This window comes from Dama dama, chromosome 16 (genome assembly GCF_033118175.1).
Source record: "Dama dama isolate Ldn47 chromosome 16, ASM3311817v1, whole genome shotgun sequence".
NCBI classification, from domain to species: domain Eukaryota; kingdom Metazoa; phylum Chordata; class Mammalia; order Artiodactyla; family Cervidae; genus Dama; species Dama dama.
In genome coordinates, this window is record NC_083696.1 from 5,135,740 (window position 1) to 5,158,084 (window position 22,345).

Below are 22,345 nucleotides of genomic sequence, written 5' to 3' on the forward strand. Positions count from 1 at the left end.
CAGACATGGCATCATATTGTATGTATTGCACTATAAAGAGCTTGTTTCCTTAATCTAAAAGCAATTTCTTGAGTTTGTGTCAGGGTTAAACGATGTCGTGATTGAGAATATGGGTTCTGCCTTAAGGCAGATACAAGCTTCATTCCATACTAGCTATGTCATCTTGCACAATTGATTTATTCTGTGAGCTTCAGTTTCCTTCACAGTTAAAGCAATAAAAAATATTCTTTCCTAATGAAGTTGTAGTGAAAAATACTTGACACAATATGAGATAATTACTACCATTATTTATACAATGAAATATTCTAGAGCATGGATATATAGGTTAAATAGCATTCCCTCCAAATTAATGTTCACCCAAAACCCCAGAATGTGACCTTATTCAGAAATTAAGTTAATGCTGTAGATGTAATTAGTTAAAATAAGGTCATGCTTGATTAGAGTGGGCTCTAATCCAGTGAAGGGTGTCCTTATAAGAAGAGGGGGATTTGGACCCAGAGCCACACAGAAAGGAGAAACTCATGGGGGAACACAGTGTGCTATCAAAGACAGAGACTGGAGGAAGGCATCTGCAAGCCAAGCATCGCCAGGAACCACCAAACGCTGAAAGACGCAAGGACTCTCCCCTAGCGCCTTCAGGGTGAGCAGGGCCGCTCGCCAAAACCTTGATTTTGGACGTCGAGCTGCCTGAACTGTAAGGCAATACATTTCTGTTGTTTTAAGCCAGTTAGTTTCTGGTAATTTGTTAACACTCTCTTAAGAAATTAATACAACGGCTGTATTTCTAGCCATTCTAAAATTGATCCATTTAGAGTATCATTATTGTTTTGTGTGTTGTTCTATACAGTGTTGTGGATATTTCTGTGACTGACTGCAGAAATATATTTGTTGTGCTAAGGATAAATATTATATTTAAATTTTTTGATAGCTACTGCCAAATTGCCCTATAAAAGGGTTGTATAAAATTATACTGTGGCATCAGTATAAGAGAGTGCCCTTCTCTATATTCTCACTAAAGATGGATAGTATCCATTTTTGCACATGAGAGCTGTGAAGGAGTATTTCACCACTTATTGTAACTCATCTGTACCTTAATTTCTCCCACCTATAAAATTGAGATAGTGATAGCATTTAATTTTTAAGCTGTTGTGAGAATAAAAGTGTCAAATACTTAGAATAGTACCTAACATATAAAGAACAGCTGAATAAATGCTGCTTTTTTCTTTATTAGTATTATGATGATTGAAATGTTCAGGAGGAATAACCAGCTCAGAAACCAATATATCCTGCCTTTAAGAATTCTTTCAAATTATTGGTGATTGTGAACACATCTCGTTCCAGCTGATTCCAAGTCTATTTCTTAGCAAGTAGAGTTTTTCTTGACCTTGATCAAGCAGCTACAAAAGAGATGCCTTATCTCTCTCGTTGCCTCTGGCTAGCTAAGCACCATGTAGAAGGAAATGGCAACCAGTCCAGTGTTCTTGCCTGGGAAATCCCATGGACAGAGGAGCCTGGTGGGCTACAGTCCAAGAATTTCAAAAGATTTGGACACGACTTAGTGACTAAACAACAACAACAACAATTGATGGCCTGCTTTTTCTTTCTTTACCTTCCTCTACTCTTCCATTGTCTTCCTAACCTCTTCCTTTTTCTTTCTTCACTCTTTTTCCTTCCTTCCCTTCCTTCCTTCCATCCTTTCTTTCTTTCATTCTTTCAAAAAACAGATTCAGAGAGGCAGCACTGTATTTTGAGTAAATATGTCTCCTCAAAGATATACACTAGACATATAATTAGAAAAAAAAAAAGATTAATGTCCAATCTCTGCCTTTAGTGAGCCCATTTAATTGGGACAAGCCATTTAATTACTTTGGATGGTAGTTTCATTATTTATTCATTCATCTATTTATTTCACAAATATTTCTTGAGAGCTTTCTATGGGCTGATATGTGAAGACCCAACAAGTGAATAAGAGAGATGTAGCAATTGCCCCCATGGGACTTTAATTTTATTGTGAGAGATATTAAAATCTAAAATTCAATGATTTCTTTATTGTGGTGATAAATCTACCCTAGGAAAGCAAAAAACCATGGAGCAGGGATGTTTATCTTAGGCTGAAAAGTCAAAGAAAGCTCCTTTAAGAATGTGAGTCTGACATCTGAAATATGCCTAAGAGTAATCCAGGCAAAATCAGAGCCAAGGAGAAGCTGTAAGCAGAGGGAACAGAGTATCTGAAGGGCTTGAGGCCAGGAGGTATACAGCTCATCACTGAGAATCTGAAAGAAGGTGTGTGTACTTAGAAGGTAAGGAGAGTATTAAGTGAAATGAGAATGGTGGGAAGGCAGGGGTTAGATATGCAGTTAACAAAATAGATCAACAATCTAGCTCCTTAAATTGTCTGACTCTTTGCGACCCCATAGACTATAGCCCACCAGGCTCCTCTGTCTATGGGATTCTCCAGGCAAGAATACTGGAGTGGGTTACCGTTCCCTTCTCCAGGGCATCGTCCCAAATCAGGGATCAAACCTGAGTGTTCCTGCATTGCAGGCAGAATCTTTACTGTCTGAGAAAAGGTTCACAGCAACATTATCTAAAATCACACAAGTTGAAAATGTTTTGGGAATTTCTCCTTGTAATTATGGGGTGGTGGAGGCGGCAAGACCAGAAGCAGGGAAACCAGTAAGGAAACTCTTATAACGCTCGAGGAATGAAGTGATAACATCTGAGTCACATGTGTAAGATGAGTCACGTGTGGGAGACATCAAGGAAGAATTTGTTGTTGTTCAGTCACTCAGTTCTGTCTGACTCTTTGAGACCCCATGGACTGCAGCAAGCCAGGCTTCCCTGTCCTTCACCCTCTCCCAGAGCTTGCTCAAATTCATGTCCGTTGAGTCGGTGATGCCATCCAACCACCTTGTCATCTGTCGTCCCCAGTGGACTTTTATAATAAAAACAATGCCAAGACCACCTAGTGCCCACCTGACAAGTAAGTCTACTCACTCTTTGGTTAGAGGAGGTTGCCTGAAGCTCTTCGGTCAGAAAGATTCTGAAGCTACAACAAGGGAAGGCAAGTGTATCCTGACCGGTGAGCAACAGTGATCATGGGTGTAGGAAGGGTGAGGGGCAGCAGGAATTCCTCATGAATGCTCTGTCTATCAAACACTTATTTTACAGGCTAATATCTGAGACCAGAGAGATCAAGTGGATTCTGAGATTTCAGTTTCCGCAGCTTGTTCTAAAGCTGAGACTAGTGCTCTTATCACTTTTCTGTTTCCTGCGCTCCCTTTCCAGTTTACTTTGCCGGACCACATTGACTCTAAAGCAATCATTCCTCTCATTAATCTTTATACAGTTCTCTTCTAAAAAGTATGAATCAGTGACCCACTGTCTTAGATCAGCTTTAAAACTTGCAAACCCATGTAACACGCTCTATCTGAAATAACTATGAAATACTTATCAAGAATAGCTTTAAATTATATTCTAGGCAACTGCTTGACCTAGGTATTATTTCCCACATGAGAACTGAATATTGTCACTAAGAAGTGCTTTATATATTGAATTTACTAAAGGGCCCAGTTTTTCCCAGCTTGTTTTAATGGGCACTGGAGGGCTTCAATGAGAAAAGTTCAGTTCAGTTCAGTTCAGTCACTCAGTCGTGTCCGACACTTTGCGACCCCATGAACTGCAGCACACCAGGCCTCCCTGTCCATCACCAACTCCCAGAGTTTACCCAAACTCATGTCCATTGAATCGATGATGTCATCCAATCAGCTCATCCTCTGTCGTCCCCTTCTCCTCCTGCCCTCAATCTTTCCCAGCATCAGGGCCTTTTCAAATGAGTCAGCTCTTCATATCAGGTGGCCAAAGACATATGGGCAAATTGGGATTACCCTTTCTCTGAGAAGTATAGAGCAAGTTGGGAGGGTGTACATATAGAGGTCAGGAGAGCAGAAATAATGTTGTACAGGAAAATGATGAGAGTGGTCATAGAAATGAAGAAGTGTATGTGTTGGGCTGGCAAAAAACTTGTTCAGGTTTTTCTGTAGGATCTTATGGAAACCCCCAAACAACTTTTTGGCTAACCCAACATTATAGCAGAATAATTTGGTGGCAGAATAAAAATCCACTGCAGAATTAGACCTATCTTAGCTTATTCCAAGAGTGCCTTTTCAGGCATTCATAATTTCCAACACCCCCCTCCACCACCATGGGTGTTATTTTGATAATGATGCTTAACTCACAGTGCTGTTCTAAGACATCATGAAAGAGCATGTGGAAATTACTGGCTACAATAGAGACAACGGAATTGTTTTCTGTTAAATAACTGCCTTAGACATGGGCTTTAGTCCCTGGAAAACCACTCCTAGCCTCGGCTCACCTTTTCCCTTTTCTCCCGTATGGGCTCTACAGCGTACCTGTACCCGGCAGATCCACACACAGCTTCAACTCAGAGCAAGTGACACATGGGAAGCAGAGATTCAAAGTTGATCAGAATTTTGAAAGACACTTTGCTAGGATATGACCACAGGTCCTAATTTTCCCAGGACAGCCTGTTTTCATTGATTGCCCCAGTACCATTATTAGTCTCCTCCTCTTTTACTCTCAAAGTCTGGGTGATAAATTACATGACTATCCCACCCCTTGAGCCTTTTCATCTCTCCCTTTATGTTCTTTTCTTCTTTGGCATCTTTTCCTCTTACATTTCCTGTTTTTTTTTTTTTTTTCTTTTTTAAAATTTTGTACTGGGGTATAGTCGATTAACAAACAGTGTTGTGATAGTTTTCGGTGAACAGCAAAGGGACTCAGCCACACACACGCATGCGTCCATCTCCCCCAAACTCCCCTCCGATCCAGGCTGCCACATAACCTGGAGCAGAGCTCCCTGTGCTATCCAGTAGGGCCTTCTTGGTTATCCGTTTAAAATATAGCAGCATGTACATGTACCTCCAAAACTTCCTAGCTATGTCTTCCCCCCGTTCTTCCACCCCATAACCATGTTCATTCTCTATGTCTGTGAGTCTCTTTCTGTTTTGTAAGTAAGTTCATGTGTATCATTTCCTTTTAGATTCCACAAAGAAGGGATGTCATATGATATTTCTCCTCTCTGTCTGACTTACTTCATTCAGCATGGCACACTCTGTCCGTCCATGTTGCTACAAATGGCGTTATTTCCTTTTTTAATGGCTGACCTTTACTCTTTTTTCTATCATGCACTTCAGTCTCACTGTATTTTGAATCCCTTTAATTATGATTTTTTCCTTTCTCTTCATCATTTCCTCCACACATTTTTCCTATAAAATAACTATCCCCACTTATAGTTCTTCATTCCCTTTTATTCTTTTCTTCCTTCCTTAATTCCCATCTTTTTCTGTCTCTGTATCTTCATCTCTGTGTTCCTCCTACATTCTCCTCCTCCTTGTCTCTTATTCCCATTTCTGCACTAGTTGTAGTATTTCCATCTACATCACATATAGTGGAGTCTGGGAAAAGCATCCTTATGAGTGGACGTGTTTTCTCAGTTTACTTCTGGTTTGCAGATATGGTCCAGAAGACAGGTGGCCTCATAGGAGGTTGAGTAATGACATGGACATGATATATCTGTCACAGCTTGCTAGCAACAGAGGAAAGTTTAAAATAGGGTTTGAAAAGCAGGGGTGGCCCAAACCCAGAATAGATGGCCTCAAATCACTGATGATTTTAAAATTTTATTTTATTTGCCAAAGGGTTGGAGTGAGGTTACTCACAATTCACCGCAGGCTCACCCTCCTTCCGAAATGTAATCACAGAGCAGCACCATCATAAAAATAGAAATAGCTCATGCATCCATTTGTCACCCCTTAGGATACAGCTAATCAGAGCATCCCGGAGCCACAGCCAGGGAGCAGGGACATTAAAGCAAATTTGTGGGTGCCATACAACGATTGAGTCCAGGGTGAGAAGAGAGGGCAGGAGGGGTTCTATGACTTGAGATGAGACATATGACTCAGAAGGGTTTGCATCTTCCTAAAATGTTAACATGCATGACTCTAAACTCTACATTCTGACCTAGGAGTCAGGAAGGCGACTGCTTCTTCCGATCAGTAGATCATAGGACTGGGCTGCTGACTCCAGCCACTTCAGTTTTCCTGGAGAAAATAAGGGGCCACCCAAGGTGACTGAGGTGATATTGGTAGCTCACACGTGAACCTGGGCTTGCCATTTTCTGTGATAACACACTGCCTTATTTGTCATGAAGAACTACAGGCAAATGTAGCCTGAGGCTAAAAGAATATTAGATTTAGGTCCTTGAAAAGGACTCAAGGACCTACATTAAGATTTCTCAAATTTTAATGTGCAAACAAATTACCTATGGATACTGTTAGAACTGCTAATTCCAATTCAGTGCTGAAACTCTGCAACTCTAACAAATCCCCAGGAGCTTCGGATTCTACTTTTCTCTATAGAACACATTTTAAAGAGCAAGGACTTAAGATGCCTCCACCTTTTTATGCATGGAAGGAAGGATGACTTGCCCAGGATCCCCATATGCACCAACAGAGACTGCTTTAACATGTATGTTGTATTATTCTCACTAGCATGACCCTTAGAATCAGACAAGTTCAAGTATAATCAGTCATCCCCGTGCTGCTGGTTTTATCCTCTCAGTTTCTTCATCTGTGAAATGAGATGGATAATTTCACTACTTCTTGAGATTTTTGTAAGAATTAAATGGGAAAATACGTAATACATTGATTAGCATAGTGTCTGGTACATAGTATATATTTTCATTATATAATCTTCCTGTATCTTATTACATTTTGGTAAAACTAATGATGAACAGAATTATCAAAAAAATCACACCTAAATTTACTGGATACTAAAGGGAAGAGGATGGCATTACTCACAGACAACTCCCTCCTCTTTCTAAGCATTTAGCAACCAAATAAGTACCCAAATTTCCAAGTGAAAAGTTCGTGGTTCTAAGGACTACAATGCAAGATTGTGTACACTGAGCTACATACATGTCCAATAGCCATCATTCACATCCTCGTTGTAACAAACTTGCATATTCATCATAATTTTATGACAGGGAGCAGTGTGCAAAGTAAGAGGTGACTTTTATTTTTTCTGATTTGCACAAAGGTCTCTTTGGATTAGCCTTGGTGCTGCCTTTACTAACCCTCTAGGTACACTCCCCAAAGGGATTTATTCTTTCGTAAGCATCCTGCCTAGTCTTCCTCTCTCTTGGCTCCTTTATTTATCCTCAGAGACACAGGAAGATCACTTTTAAGATTTTTTATGAGTCAAATGCCCATTGCCCTTCTTCACAAATCAGGGCAAAATTTAACTATTTCACCTGTTACCACTTTCCCCACTTTCTGCCATTCAGCTTTCTAAAGAACATTCCTGAACCATGCTTGACTATGAGACTAGTCTCGCTCATCGAGTTAAAACTCACTCACAAGTAAAATATTAAGGATGCCCTCCAGCTTACCTGGAGTATGAAGACAGAAGATACATATCCACATTAATTATAGCATATATTGTACACAAATTATACATAAATAATATTAAACTCTCAGTGAGGTTAATTTTCTTGCTGAGATTATAGATAAATACTGGATAATGTCAGAAGATTTGGGGACTAAATAATATCAAAATTCTGCCTGGGGACACAGAAAGATCTCCCTGTCGGTACTATCAAAAACAAAACAATAGGCCCCCAAACGAGTCACTGATGATAAGCCCCACATCACTAAACTGAAACATAATTACAGCTTCAGCTCTCTCAGAAATGGCATCTTAAACCAGTCAGTTGGGAATCACCTGATCATCACTAGAGGGATCATTTGCCTTAAAGACTCCTGCCAACCCCTAAAGGAGAATAACTTTGCACTAATGTTTTTGCCTAGAATAATTTCCTTGTTCTTGCTTCCTTTCTCCTGTTAAAAGTTATTCATTTTGCATAGCTTTTCCAAGCTCCTTTCTCTCTACTAGATTGAAGGCTGCCCAATTTGAATTTATCTTTACTCTAAAAAACTTTTAGAACTTTTAAAATGCCTCAGTTTATCTCTTAACACTACAAGGCAACGTGATGTTTCTATTAAATGAATTTACATTTGCTACAAACTCCAGTGAAGAACTCTAGTACACTGAACATTATGAGTGACTTTTTGCATCAGTCAACCAGCATTTCATGGTCTCCACCATAGCGAGTTCTATCCACACAGTCTTTCATTACGTTGCACGACATTGTGAATTAGGTGTTATTAACACTTCACCAGGCTTCCCAGGTGGCTCAGTGGTAAAGAATCCACCTGTCAGTGTAGGAGACGCAGGTCTGATCCCTGGGTTGGGAAGATCCCCTGGAAAAAGAAATGGCAACCCACTCTAGTACTCTTGCCTGGAAAATCCCTTGGACAGGGGAGCCCAGCAGGCTACAGTCTATGGGAAAAGGACCCCACAGAGGAGCCTTCATGACTAAGCAATGACCACATTTTACCACTAATGCAGCAGAGGTAAAACAGCTTGCTTCAGATCACCAGCATGTAAGTTACAGAGTTGGGATCCCAAACCCGATCCCTAGGATCCTTCTCTATCGTATTGTTATTTGTGCTAGATCAGGGCACCCTAAAGATTTGAAGAGACTCGTCAGAGCCCGAATGGGGGGGTCACAGATGTTCCAACTTCTTCCCCACAGTCCTTGCCACCTGGTGCCACCTGGCCCTATGGTTCATTGCCAGGTGGAAAGGCCACCTCATTCCATAACAATCAGAGCTTGGAATGAAAGCAATGAAGTAGACAGCTGTCCTTTCCTGCGTTCTGTTTTCATTGCATTTGCTGCTGAGATAATCAGATGTTCCTTCCAAGTGATAATTTTTTGTTTGTTTACCCTGGAAATTTGATGCCTAAGCTAGGTTGTGCCTGGCAAGAAGAGAATTCAGCAGGGTAGTTGGTGACATCTGAGACTGGGGAGGAAAATTGGCACCAAGAGGTGCATTCACAGCCAGCAATGAGCAGCAGATAAGGTGCAGATTTTTCTAATATTCAAGAGAAGAAAAGTCCCAGATCTCAGATATTTACTCTGAAAATTTCAAGTTCTATTACCAAGAACAGAGGAACCGCCAGGCATAGGCTCAGAAGATCTGAGAGCGCCTCTCTTGCCTTCTCTCGCTCTTCTCTCCTTCACCTGTAAAAGAGAAGGCTAACATAACTCTGTAATCATTAAATTTGAAAATGTATTTGTTTAATACATAGATATTTATTAAGCATTTCTGTGTATCAGGCACCGGACTAGTTGCATCAGAGACAGTGGAGAATAATGGTAGCTCTTCACCCAGAGGTTATGGCCTTCTGAACATCACAGTAATGGTCAATTAATATTTGTATTATAATGTGATAGTAGAGACACTATTAGAATTTTTCTTGAAACTCATTGCATTCTGCTTTTAGGAGGCTAGAATCTCATTTTCTCCCAATTCACTGATCTCATCATATTTCCAAACACAAAATATCTTTAAAATGGCTTAAAAGTTTGTAAAAGTCCTGGCCCTATTATCTGTTATTATTCTCTTCTTCACTGAGTCCTCTACGATCACATGATCAAATAATGCTAAGCATGCTCTCCTGCCTAAGGTCCAGAGGGCTTTCTTGCCTTCTACTAGAAAGGCTCTTACTCTCGGAACCTGCATGGGATATCTTTGCACCTCAGCCTTGTGCTCTAATTTCACTTTTTCAGCATGTCCTTCCCCAACTACACTATTTAAAAATGCAGCTCTCTTCCCACCATTATTACCCATCCCTTGCATTACTTTTTCCCGATTCAATCAGCACTGCCTAAGATGCTTCCCTGGTGGTACAGTTGGTAAAGAATCTGCCTGCAATGCAGGAGACTGGAGTTCGATCCCTGGGTCAGGAAGATCCCCTGGAGAAGGAAATGGCAATCCACCCCAGTATTCTTGCCAGGGAAATCCCATGGACAGATGAGCCTGGCAGGTTACAGCCCAAAGGGTTGTAAAATAGTAGAACAATTTGGAAACTAAATCACAACAACAAGACACTTTATGTAACATAATAACAATCATATGGTCAACTAATAACTACAAATTCTTCCTCAATAAGGAGAAGGATCTTCACCTGATTCCATTTAGGAATGTATCTCCAAATAGTAGTACACGTACTGGAATATAGTAGGTGTTTAATAAATATCAAATGCAGATAGGGATTGATGGATGAAAGAAAGAATGAGTATAGTGTTTTAATAGGAGGGCCACATTTTGTCCTGGGTTATTAAGAACTGTTGGAGAAGGAAATGGCAACCCACTCCAGTATCCTTGCCTGGAAAATCTCATGGACAGAGGAGCCTGGTGGGCTACAGTCCATGGGGTCACAAAGAGTCAGGCATGACTGAGTGACTAACACACATTAGGAACTGTAAGGTTTTCGTTTAGCTGTCAAAAAAGTTATATAGCTTTTATAGTGTTTTAATAACCTCAATTATAATTGCAATTATTATTACCATTATTAGAGTTAGTAGGTTGATGTGGAATCTGCTTTAAGTAACTAGATTGAATCGATTTCATGCTGACTGCATTTCCCACCTCCCCACATAATCATAGTATAAATCATTCAGTGTGATAAAATGAATTTCCTTCAGTGGAGAAAAGTACCTTTTCCTCTCCTATGTATATTATGCACCACCAAATGGGGCTCTTAAATACATTTGATAGAACAACAGAAATATGCGGCATCCTAATACAAGCTAGCAGAAGTTTATTAACATTTGCATATATTATAGATTCTCTCTTGCACATTTTGAAAAAGACGTGTTATGCATTTGATCAGACTCAGAAAAGCCACACAACAGAGGTTAATCTTGTTTTGCATCCTTCTCATTTATTCTAAGGACAGCTCCAAAACATATTACATATATTTAATAAGCTGGACAATGTTCTTGTGATCTGGGCACAGACCTTAACATTATTGCACCAGGAAAGACAGTGGTTTGCTGTGGAAATGAAATGGCCATGTTGGGAATGAAACTGAGGCCCATAATGTCATGAAAGCATTATTGTATACCTCCTGGAAATTCTGCTTTCATTTTCAAAAATGCACAGATCGGTTGGAGGGGTGATGGTTCCTCTTTGTGAGGAACATGGTTGCGTACATAGCTGTGTCTCACTGTTACGCCTTTTAAATTAGCCTGAGACACTGACTTGGTATGACTGCCGAATAAAGAAATAGTGTGACTTATTATCGGGGCACCAGTGATGGAGGAATGACTCATAGATTTTACTCTGGTTCTGTATTACAGCCAGAACCTTCAGAATAATCCATTATAACCTCCTCAGTCTACATCTATAGGCATCCAAAAGGAAAAACAAACAAACAAAAGCAGCAACAAAAAGCTCAGGTAAATATTACTTTTGAAGATAAGCATCACTTAGAATACACAGTCCTTCAGTTTTCAAAATTTTCTGTTGAAATCGATTAGTCTGACTCACCAGGTGATCATGGACAGTTCTGGTTTTCTTTGGTTTTCTCTTTTTATTGAAGTATAATTGACCTATAACATCATGTTAGTTCCAGGTACACTATACAGTGATTCTATATTTCTATATCTTGTGAAATGATCACCATGCCAAGTCAAGGTACCATCTGTCACCATACAAAGTTATTACAGTATTACTGACTTTATTCTCCATGGTTTGCATTTCATCCACATGACTCATTTATAACTGGAAGTTTGTACCTCTTAATCCCCCTCCACCTATTTTATGTTTTAGTTCTAATAGTTTTTGGGGATGTCTTTAGAAGTTTCTATATACGGTATCATGACCCGTGCAAACAGTGGCAGATTCACCCCTTCCTTTGCAATTTAGATTATTTTTGTTTCTTTCCCTTGCTTAATTGATTTGTCTAGAATATCCAGTGCTGCTGCTGCTGCTGCTGCTATAAGTCACTTCAGTCCTGTCCAACTCTGTGTGACCCCATAGACGGCAGCCCACCAGGCTCTGCCGTCCCTGGGATTCTCAGGGCAAGAACACTGGAGTGGGTTGCCATTTCCTTCTCTAACGCATGAAAGTGAAAAGTGAAAGTGAAGTCGCTCGGCCATGTCCGACTCTTTGCAACCCCATGGACTGCAGCCTACGAGGCTCCTCCGTCCATGGGATTTTCCAGGCAAGAGTACTGGAGTGGGTTGCCATTGTCTTCTCTGGGAATATCCAATACTGTGTTGAAATAAAGTGGCAAGAGTAGGTATCTTTGTCTCATTTCTGATCTTGAAGGAAATGCTGTTAGTTTCTCACCACTCTCAGGTGGCCTTAGCAGTGAAGAATCTGCCTGCCAATGGAGGAGATGTAAGAAATGGAGTTCAATCCCTGTTCCAGGAAGATCCCCTGGAAGAGGGCATGGAAACCCACTCCAGCATTCTTGCTTGGGAAATCGCATGGACAGAGGAGCTTGGTGGCTACAAGTCCATGGGGCCACAAAGAGTCAGACACGACTGAATGACTTTCACTTTTACACTACTGTATCTGTGGCACTTTATGGCTCACCAAAGTACATCACATATACCGTCTTGCCTGACGTAAGAACTAAGTGGTTTTCTGTTCTTATTAGCAACAGAAAATTCCCATGAATACTGGTAGGAAAGAGAAAAAAGTGGACACAAAAGTGTAAGCGTATATATAATAAAATTAGTGTCCACATTTTGGTCTCTAATATAGTCCACCAACTAACAAAAGACAAACAAAACAAACAAGACTCTTGGAAAAGAGGATGGTTCTTTGGCTAAGGCAGGATATATACAAGATGAGCCTGGAGCATCTTGTGATGGTAGAAAGTGAAAAAGTGCTAAAGTGAAAAAACACCCCAAAACCAAAAAACTCTGATGAGAGTACAGCCATACCTTGGAATCCACAGATTTGTCCCAGGAACCCCTGCAAGGACCAAAATTCACAGATGCTCAAATTCTTTATATAAAACAGCATAACATTTACATCTACCTATATACATCCTTTGGTATACTTTAAATCAAATTTTAGTTTTGGGAAATTTTTGGAGGCTTTTTTTTTTTCATATATTTTTCATCAGCAGTTGGTTGTATACAAGATACAGAGGGGTAACTATTTCAAAGGGACACAAGAGCCAACTTCAAGGACTCTCACTGTTTAAAGCTGGAAAATATTTAGCAGCAAAATAAACAAAGTCATATTGGATCATAACCCAAAGTGAAAAATAAACATTCGTTGGTCAATAGAGACACATACAAAAATTGAATAAATGGACTAATGGGAGAAAAAAAATAAATTAAAAAAAAAAAAAAGGCTTCCATGCAGAAGAATATTAAATAATTTATGTAGATGCTCCATCATCACAGCTCCTCCAGCTTCAAGTGTGGGCTGCACATAGCAACTTCCTTGGAAAAGGAACAAGTGGGACAGGCCAGGGGAGAGACACGGCAAACTTAACCTCGGCTGGTTGATCAAAATCAACAGCAACGCTAATAACTCATGTTGATAGCGTGTCCCTTTGATAAGCTATGATTAAGATGGCACTTGACCTCTGTGGCCTTGCTCTCCAAAACATACAACCCCATCTAATCATGAAAAGAACATCAAAGAAATCCATACTTGGAAGCGTCCTACAAAATCCCTGATGTGACCTCCTCAAAACTGCCAAGGTCACTGTCCTAGCTTTGATTGCCATAACAAAAACACGAGTGGCTTAACCCACAGATAAATTGTTTTCCCACTGTTCTACAGGCTGCAATTCTGAGGTCAGGGTGCCGACATGGTAGAGTTCTGGTGAGATTCTCTTCTTGGCTTGCGGGCAGCTGCTTCTCACTGTATCCTCCTGAGGGCAGGGTGGGGGTGGTGAGAGAGACAGGGTACAAACTCTCTGGCATTGCTTCTTTTGAGAATACTGATTCTACCTTGAGAGCCCCACATTCTTGACCCCATCTAATCCTAATACCTCCCAAATGCCCCATCTCCAAATACCTACACACGGGGTGCTAGGGCTTCAACGTACAAATTTTGAGAGGGACATAATCAATTCAATTTATAGCAGTTATGGTAAAGAAGAAAAACTGTCATAGCCGAGAGGAACCTAAAGAGGTAAGATGACTAAATGCGTTGTAGTACCCTGAATAGGACTCTGGAACAGAAAAAAAGGAAGTTAGTAAAAACTAAGAAAATCTGAATAAAGTATGGATGGTAATTGATAATACAGACTGAAAGTAACGGGGTGGAAAAAAGATATTCCTTGCAAATGGAAATCAAAAGAAAGCTGCAATAGCAATACTCACAACAGACAACAAAATATCCTTTAAAATAAAGATTGTTACAAGAGACAAGGACGGACACCACATAATGATCAAGGGATCAATTCAAGAAGAAGACATAATAAACATAAATATTTATGTATGCAACATATCAGCACCTCAATACATAAGGCAAACACCAACAGACACAAAAGAACTTGACGGTAACACAGTGATAGTGGAGGACTTTTAACACCCCACTTACAACAATGGACAGGTCATCCAGTCGGAAAATTAGTAAGAAAGCCCGTACTTTAAATGACACATTAGACCAGAGAGACTCAATTGATATTTATAGGTTATTTCATCTGAAAGCTGGAGAATACACTTTCTTCTCAAGTGCACATGGAACATTCTCCAGGATGGATCACATCTTGGGTTGCAATTCAAGTCTCAGTAAATTTCAGAAAACTGAAATTGCATGAAGCGTCTTTTCTGACCACAACACTGTAAGATTAGAAATCAATTACAGGAGGAAAAAGTTATAATAAAACATAAACACATGGAGGTTAAACATATGCTACTAAATACCCAAAGATCACTGAAGAAATCAAAGAGCAAATTAAAAAATGCATAGAAGCAAATGACAATGATAATAATATATAAATATGTTTGTCAATTATTACAAATATACTGCACTAATGAAAAAGGTTAATAGGAGGAACTGGCTGTGGAGCCTGTGAGAATTCTGGGGACTCTCTTTGTGATTTTTCTGTAATTCTAAAACTCTTCTAAAAAATAAAGCTTATCTTTTAAAGTACAAAATTAGAAGGTCATTTAAAAAGCCCAAACCAGGATATGCTAGTTAACTGCAGATCCTTTTCTCATTACAAACCATAATCCCTTTTAAATATCCTGTCTAGTCTATCTGCTTTGAGACCATTGGGTGGCAGAGGTCTCTACAGGTTAATTAAGCTGTTGTCATGTGTGTTTTTTAGCATATACATTTGCATACAGTGCCCTCTTTCTAATTTTTTTAAATTCTTTTTGGCCATTCCAACCTTTGCCCTCCATTTTACCATTACAAAGTGTTGGTTAAGTGGGAAAAGTCCAACTGGCCCTTTCTAAAGCTTTTATTATTAGGTAGACCTGGTACTGTACAGTCTTTATCACTATCCAGCCATCAGCTAATTAATCTGCATAGTACTCTTCTGATGGGACTATTCTATTCACTTTTTTCACAGCGTAGAAAACTAACAGCTAAGTGACTTTTCCAACCCTGGTCTGTAAGTTCATTAGAATGTTAACTAAATTCTTAATCCAAATTTTCTAGCATAGGCAAAAGAGAATGCTGGACTTAATGCGTAGTACCTCACTCATGTCTGACTCTTTGCAACCACGTAAGTTGTTGCCTGCCAGGCTCCTCTGTCCATGAGATTTCCCAGGCAAGAATACTGGAGCGAGTTGTCATTTCCTTCTTCAGGGGAATCTTTCCAACCCAGGGATTGAACGGGCATCTCCTGCATTAGCAGGTGGCTTCTTTAGCTTCTGAGCTACCAGGGAAGCCCTTCTTAAAGATATTCTAGGTCATGCCATTCAAGCATTTACAATTTTTCTCTCAGAGTATCTGATGGGTCATTCCAGGCATCTTGGAATATTTCCAGTGATGAAGAACTCATTGTCTCACAATGAAGCTCAAGACAGAGATCACTAAAAATGGTAAATAGGTATGGAAATAGAGTTTGCTGCCATGGTCATTATTGCTGTTTTAGGCAGTACTGGCAATGACCTGAAATATGCTTCCCTATCTCTTCAGTTCTATGGATCTAGTTGTGACACTTAGAGCAATACAAACTAAGTCATTTTATTTTTTAATTAAACTTTTTATTTGTATTAGAGTATAGTAGATTATTGGGTTTCCCAGGTAGTTCAGATGATAAAGAATCCACCTGCAATGCAGGAGACCTGGGTTCAATCCTTGGGTTGGGAAGATTTTCTGGAAAAGGAAATGGCAACCCACTCCAGTATTCTTGCCTGCGAATCCCATGGGCAGAGGAGCCTGGAAGGATACAGTCCATGGGGTTGCAAAGAGTCAGACACAAATGAGCAGATTCTACCTACAGCTGATTGACAATGTTGTGATGGATTCAAGTGAACAGGGAAAGGACTCAGCCATACACACACGTGTCCGTTATCCCTCAAACTCCTCTACCATCCAGGCTGCCGCATAACTTTGAGCAGAATCCCCTGGGCTATACAGTAAGTCCTGTTGGCTATCTATTTTAAATATATCAGTGTGTCCATATGGATCCCAAACTCCCTAACTACCCTTTCCCCCAGCAATGATAAGTTTGTGCTCTAGGTCTGTGAGTCTGTTTCCGTTTTGTAAAAAAGTTCATTTGTATCATGTCTTTTTAGATTCTGCATATGAGGGATGTCTTAATGATGTTTCTGCTTCTCTGACTCAAAGTGAGTGAAATGTTGTTGCTGAACCACGAAAGACACCGGGATTCTTGGCCTCTGGAGGAGAAGAATTCAATCCGGGGCCAGAGACGAGGTTTGATTGCTCAGAGCTTTTGTGTAGTAGAGTTTTATTAAAGTTTAAAAGAGATAAAGAAAGCTTCTGACATAGACTTCAGAAAGGGGCAGAAAGAGTGTCCCCTCGCTAGTGTTAGCAATGGAGTTATATACATTTAAATTACTTATTACAGTGAATCAAAAGGATGTCTGGAGGTTGTAAAGACCTTACTAGACCCCCTCCCATAATTTACATTTTAAGATAACAGGATTAGCCAGAAGGTTTTTCCCAGAGACTGTCCTCAAGCAGGATACTTTATTGTTATATAATCCTAAGTAATGTAGAGGAAAAAAAAAAGTTTGTCCTTTCTTTCTCCTTTAGAATTCTAGACCCCTTTCTCCTTGGGGACCCCTGGACTTCTTATCAACCTGCCTAGGATTTGACTCTCTCATGAGTCACTTTTGAGGTGGCTAGATATTGCAAAAGAGCCTCTGTCCATGGGGTTTCCCAAGCAAGGATATGGAGTGGGTTGCCATTTCCTTCTCCAGGGGATCTTCCCAACCCAGAGATCAAACCTGGGTCACCTGGATTGCAGGCAGATTCTTTTATCACTGAGCCACCAGGGAAGCCTGCAAAAGGACAGTGGTCTATAAAGAAGACAGTGTGAGAGTCTAACTTCACTTTTAAAACAATCAGAAGATAGGGCTTACCTGGTAGCTCAGTGGTAAAAAAAAAAAAAAAAAAAAAAAAGTCTGCCTGCCAATGCAGGAGACATAGGTTCAATCCCTGATCCAGGAAGATCCCAGATGCCTTGGAGCAACAAAGCCCATGCACAACTGCTGAGTCTGTGCTCTGGAGACCGTGCTTCACAACAAGAACTGCAATAAGAAGCCTGTGCATCACAACCAGAGAAAATCCTGAGCAGCTTTGAAGACTCAGCACAACCAAAATCAAAATTAATAGATACAGTTTTCAAAAAAGAAAACAAAGATGATTTACAAAAGAAAAGAGAATTTAAACCACTGATTAAAGAATAAAACCGGGAACTAATAATACAAAATTATCATTAGACATATGCTTCTAAAATAATGAATTTGAAGATATTCATGGTAGTTATGTTTGTAACACCAGTGGACCAGAGGTAATCTGGCTTTATTTCAATAGAAGAGTAGTTGAATAAATTATGCATTTCCCTAGACTATCTCAGGACTGACAGACTCAAGACAGGTAACCGTGACTTGATTGCCTCCTTCTAGAGAACGGAAGGAAATCATCAAGAACAAATGAAAAGAGGCTTGAGTTTTGTGGTAGACTCTTTGTTCTCATTACATTATACACTTTTCATGCCTTAAATGTTTAAAAATTGCTTAACCAATTCAAAATTTAACTTGGAATTTATAAAATATAGAGACCATAGGCAAATATCTGAAAACCTACACAATTATGAAGAGAAAAATATCCTTCATTGTTGAATGGCTTAAAATCTTGCCTGTTGGTCCTATGTTGATAATTTCCATCTAAGTCTTCTGGATCTGTTTTAAGTAACTTATGTCTTGCTATATATATTAATTTACTAATTTATTGGCTTTCCATACATCTCACATACACACATATTTTCCATTTCATTTAAAACCATTATAAATATTTTAATGGTACCTAATATTTCAAAAGAATGCGTCACAAATAAATTAATATTTTATTGTTTATAGAACTGGTTCCTTAATGCTTTGTTTGTGTTTGGTATAATTTCTCTAGGATAGATTTCCAGGGATGAAGTTCTGGAGTCAAAATGTTTAAGCATTTGCAAGATAACTCATACATTTGCAAAACTGGTAGCATTTGTTATAATAAGGGTCATAGGTGTATTTCTTTAGGAGATGCTCAAGGCTGTATGCACTTTAATAAAGCAGTAATATTTTATTTTAATTTAATGACCATTTTCTAAGTGCCTATTTCCATACAAGAAGCTAAGGAGAGAGAACTGGGCAGGGAGAGAGGCAAAGAGAGAGAGAGAATGTAAGCTTTAGTCTGCTTGTGTTTCTGGTATGTTCTGAGTATGTACAAATATTTTTGATGTCATTCAAGATATGTATATTTGATAGATACCAAAAACTCTCTGGTAAAAAAGTTTATATGTATGTATGATGATGTGTGAGAAATTTTAAGAAATAGTAAACTGTTTAAGACATTTAAAAGTAAGGTTGGTATAGTTTTAAAATAGAAATATCTTTAGGAAACTTTCAAGCATTATATATTCCATTTATTGCAACTAGAAAATATATCTTTCTGAGAGTACATCACACTGATTTTATTGTAACTTAATAGTTATAGCTTAGAAACTATATTTTTCTAAAGAAAGATGAAAATTTATTAATGTTTATAAAGGATCTTATAGACTTTCTAGCATATAAAAGGAAAAACTGACCCATAGTCTTACACACGATTTACTTACATCTCTGAATCTTTCATTTTCATCTACAAAACAAGGAAAGATAACATTTGTTCTAACAGATATTCTGAGGCTGGAAAGGGATAATTCAATTAGCCTATAGCATATTGCTCAACATATAATACAAGCTTAAGCATCTTCCAGACAAATCTTTCTCTTTTTCTCAAATGAAGTCCTGCAACATTTGAATGTGACCACAGGCCTTCCTCAGAGATACTGGGGATTTGGTTCCAGACCACCTATTAAAGTAAATCTTTCAATAAAATGAGCCACATAAATTGTTGACTTCCCAGTGCATATAAAAGGTATTTTTACATTATACTGTAGTCTATTAAGTGTGCAATAGCATTAATATATATCTTTTTTAAAAGTACATAATTGAAAAATACTTTATTACTGAAAAATGCTAGCCATCATCTCAGCCTTCAGAAAGGCATCATCGTTTTGCTGGTGGAAATTCTTGTTGATGGCTGCTGAATGATGAAGGTGCTGGTTGTTGAAGTTTGAGGTGGTGGTGGCAATTTCTTAAAATAAGACCACAATGAAGTTTTCTGCACTGATTGACTTTTCCTTTCACAAACAATTTCTCTGTAGCATGCTTTGCTGTTGGAGGGCTTTTACCCACAGTAGACCTTCTTTCAAAACTGAAGTCAATCGTCTGGAACCCTGTCACTGCTTTATCAACCAAGTTTATGTAATAGTCTAAATACTTTGCCATCATTTCAACAATCTTCACAGCATCTTGACTGGGAGCAGACTCCATCTCACAGAACCTCTTTCTTCGCTCATCCATAAGAAGCAACTCCTCATTTCCAAAAGTTTTATTGCTAGGTTGCAGCAATTCAGTCACATCTTCAGACTGCTTCTTTTTTATTTTTTAAGAAAAAACAAAACAAAACTTCTTATTTTGTGTTGGGGGATAGCAGACTAACAATGTTGTGATAGTTTCAGGCGAACAGTGAAGGGACTCAGCTATACACATACACATATCCATTCTCCCCCAAATTTCCCTCCCATCCAGACTGCCAGGTAACACACACTTTGCTTTTAATTCTTGTTCTCTTGGTATTTCCACCACATCTGTGGTGACTTTCATCACTGTAGTCTTGAACCCCTCAAAGTCATCCATGAAGGTTGGAATCAACTTCTTCCAAACTCCTGTTAATGCTGCTATTTTGACCTCCTCCTATGAATCACGAATGTTCTTAATAGCATCTAAAATGGTGAATCCTTTCCAGAAGTTTTTCATTAACTTTACACAGATTCATCGGAGGAATCACTATCTATGGCAGCTACAGCCTTACAAAATGTATGTCTTAAATAATAAACTTGAATGTCAAGATTACTCCTTGATCCCTCTGCTACAGAATGGATGATGTGCTAGCAGGTATGAAAATAACAGTAATCTCACTGTATATCTTCATTAGAGCTCTTGAGTGACCAGGTACATTTCCCATGAACACCAATATTTTGAAAAGAATGCTTTTCTTTTAAGCATAACTCTCAACAGTAAGCTTAAAATACTCAACAAACCATGTTGTAAACAGATATGCTCTCATCCAGGCTTTGATGCTCCATTTATAAAGCACAAGCAGAGTAGGGTTAGCATAGTTCGTAAGGATCTTAGAATTTTCAAAATGGTAAGCCAGCACTGCTTTCAATTTCAAGTTACCAACTCTGTTAACCCCTAACAAGAGAGTCAGTCTGTCCTTTGAAGCTTTGAAGCCAGGCATTGACATCTCCTCTCTAGCTATGAAAAGTCCTAACTGGCGCCTTCTTCCAGTATAAGGCTGTTTTATCTGCATTGAAAATCTGTCCTTTAGTGTAGCTGCCTTTCCTCATTATCTTAGCTAGGTCTTCTGGATAACTTGCAGCTTCTGAATCAGCACTTGCTGGTCCACTTTACATTTTTATGTTATGGAGATGGCTTCTTTACTTAAGCTTCATAAGCCAACCTCTGCAAGCTTGGAACTTTTGTTCTGCAGCTTCCTCACTTCTCTTAGATTGAAGAGATATAGGGCCTTCTCTGGGCTTCCCTGGTAGCTCAGCTGGTAAAGAATCCGCCTGCAATGCAGGACACCCTGGTCTGATTCCTGGATTGGGAAGATCCTCTGGAGAAGGGATAGGCTACCCACTCCAGTATTCTTGGGCTTCATGGTGGCTCAGATGTTAAAGAATTCACCTGCAATGCAGAAGACCTGGGTTCGATCCTTGGCATGAGAAGATCCCCTGGAGGAAGGCATGGCAACCCACTTCAGTATTCTTGCTGGACTGGAAAGTCCCCATGGACAGAGGAGCCTGGAGGGCTACCGCCCATGGGGTCGCAAAGGGTTGGACACGACTGAGCAGCTAAGCCCAGCACAGCACAGAGCCTTCTCTACGCTAGGCGTTGTCGTGAGGGAATGGAGCAGCCTCTGTGATCCGCTATCCAGACCACTGGAACTTTCTCCATACCAGCAAGAATGTTGTCTTATTTTCTTATCCTTTGTGTTCACTGCATTAGCAGTTTTAATTTCCTTGGAGAGCTTTTCTTTTGCATTTACCCATTGGCTAGCCAGTTCAAGCGGCATTGCTTTCCACCTGTTTCAGGTTTCAACATGCCTTCCTCGCTGAACTCAATCCTTCATAAACATTTGGCTTAAAGTGAGAGATGTGTGACTCTCCCCTTCACTTGAACACTTTGAAGCCATTGTAGGTTTATTAATTGGCCTACTTTCAATATTGTTGTGTCTCAGGGTATCGAGAGGCCTGAAGGGAAGGAGACAGATGGCCGGATGGCCAGTCAGGTGAGGAGTCAGAGCAGAGGCAGCGTTTATGGAGTTTGCAGTCTTACGTAGGCTCTGTCATGGCACCCCAAAACAATCACAGTGGTGACATCAAAAAACCGCTGGTCACCATTGTCGTTTTGCAGTTGCTAAGCCATGTCCTACGCTTTGTGACCCCGTGGATTGCAGCACGCCAGGCTTCCCTGTCCTTCACTATCTCCCAAAGGTTGCTCGAACTCATGTCCATTGAGCTGATGATGTTAGCTAACCATCTCATCATCTGTCACCTCCTTCTCCTCCTGCCCTCAATCTTACCCTTTTCCAATAACAAAGGTAATAATAATGAAAATTTTTGAAATATTGGGAGAATT

General features: G+C 39.6%; 1 pseudogene; it reads right to left on the reverse strand.

Annotated features, from left to right (window-relative positions):
• Positions 1 to 19,627: 19,627 nt before the first annotated feature.
• On the reverse strand, positions 19,628 to 21,899 carry LOC133071369 (tigger transposable element-derived protein 1-like; annotated as a pseudogene).
• Positions 21,900 to 22,345: the final 446 nt, after the last annotated feature.